We start from the raw sequence: 2,485 nt of genomic DNA on the forward strand, positions 1-2,485 counted from the left end.
GAAGAGCGCTCGGATCCAGCTGCAAACACAACTGTGGGGTGCACGTTAATCTCACGTGTGTACGCGATTCCCTCGACACGTGTGTCAATTACTCGTCAACTACTTTCCGGACACATTGCTAAAGTATATGCTCAAATATGTATATGTCTGTGGTGTCAGGACAACAAGCAAGCTTCTACCGCACTCTCGATCGTTGTGCCTCGGTATTTCCTCGATCGGATTAATCCGCGTTGCAGGGCAAATGACACTTTGTCTTTGTGTGTGTGTGTGTTTAGCGATTATCCTCGAAATTCAAGACGGCGTCGAGTGATAAACTCCTTCTTTATAGGCCATTGCTACTCTTAACAATCTCAGAGCTAATCCCATGCAATTTAAGCGCATTGATATAAACTGGCCAAAAAGAAGGTCAATCGCGTTAAGAATTATCCTGTTCGATGCTAGAAGTTTTCCGGATGTATATGATTAATGTTTAAGACGAGAGATAAGCGTCTCTGCCGCAAATTAAATATTCGTTTACTACGAATATTTTTAAATGAAATTTCCAAGCGACAAACAAGAATAGTGTATTATCGTTGTCTGTATGCACGCGCGCGATGACTGGATATCGTGATATTTGAAAAAAATTTTTGGTAAAACTGCATAAAAGATAATATACCTCCGATTTAATCGCCACTTAAATATGTTATAGGGGAGGTTTTTCTGAATAATTCCCCGCAAGAAATAAGTGAGGGACGGCATTGGTTTAGGAGATATAATAAATTAAAGTTTCACAGTTTTAATGCTTTTTCTCAAGTATTATAAAGCAATATTAGGAAAAGCAAAGTTTGTGTACGTTGTATTTGTTGTAGAGCAGACGAAAAAATGTTTGTTTACATTTACGGAATAGGTACCCAGTCATTGATATTTTGTCAATAATGTGTTTCACCTATTTCTCGCAGTTCGTTAAGAGCTTTCAACATGCGACTACATGAATTTCTGAGTCATGTCTTCAAAAATATTATTTATTTAATGCGTGGGCGAGGGAGGGGCGGAGCCCTACACAAATACAACGTAAATAAACAAACTTCATTTTTCCTTATTTTATAATAGAAAAAGCATTAAAACTATGAAACTTTAATTTGTTATATCTCTTAAACTAATGCTGTCTCCCACACATTTCTTACGGGGAATTACTCCGAAAAATCTCTCCTACAACATATTTAAGTGGCAACAAAATCGGAGGTATGTTACCTTTTATACAGTTTTACCAAATTTTTTCAATTTAAGAAAACATGATATACTCGTTCGTATATACAATTAACAAGAATATATTCGTGTCTCCCTCTTGCCACACGCGAGATATCTTAATTACAATTATTAATTAATAATTAAATTAATAATGAGATCCGACTAAGTGACTTAAAGTTTTCAAAGCCAAACGTCCGAAGCTGAAAATTGTCACGGGAGATGAAACTGCTCTTCGCTTCTACGCACTAGAGATTACACTCATGCGCGCATGCCCGTTACACCATTCATGCTGCGAGAGTTTATTGTACAGCATCGTACTAAAATTAACAGCAACAACGCCAAGTATACGTATGTATATGTACATTGGCCTAAGAATTCATTACATAACGAAATAAATCCTCGCCCCGGATTGCCACATCAATTTCACAGAGATGCTATGTCAGTATATAGTATGTGTCAATGAGAGATTGGCCTGCCTTCCATTTAAACTACTACAAAGGCCAGTGTCGATAGCGCATAAGATATATTTATATAATATATATACGATATAATATTCGTATAAATAAAGCAGTATATGAGTATATGTCTATACCCAGCTTCTCGTTTAGCGTGAGATTACGTAACATTAATTAATTCCAAAATGTGTAAATACAATACAGGATGGGAAACTGTCATGTTGTACAGAGATGACGATAAATATAGTACGTATGTAATACATATAGAGCTTATTATTCTGTGTGTATATGTGTGTGTGTGATACAGATATCGTTTACAGTTTATTACAGATTATCGCGAAGATATCGCCGAGAATCGTTGCTCTGCGAAGGCAATATATTTTCGATTGTTTGATTGACGTGTAACGTAATTATATCAGCTTGCTTCTGTATATTTTCGATTATGCATTGTCAGAAAAATAAGCTCTACTGGAACTCCGAAAATCCAGCGAGTTTTCGGTATATGTCGCGAGAGTACCTAACTCAAGCGGTGTGTGAAACAAAAAAAGCCAAAATAGAAAACTACTAGATCGATGTTTAACGTAAATTATTACGTAGAATGAGAAAATGAAAATGTGAATGTAAGCAAGCATGTCACTGAAAAGTAACGTTTCTCGAAAACGACGAGATTTAGTTTGAAATTCAATTTTCCTCGCAGAGAGTTTAAAAGAAAATGTTTGATCAATTATTTGTACAATTATTCTAATAGATGGACGATGTTATAAATAGATTAAATTCTTTCTGAGATCTTTCAATATAGAGTA

This window comes from Formica exsecta, unplaced genomic scaffold (genome assembly GCF_003651465.1).
Source record: "Formica exsecta isolate Colony F162 unplaced genomic scaffold, ASM365146v1 scaffold395, whole genome shotgun sequence".
Classification (NCBI taxonomy): Eukaryota; Metazoa; Arthropoda; class Insecta; order Hymenoptera; family Formicidae; genus Formica; species Formica exsecta.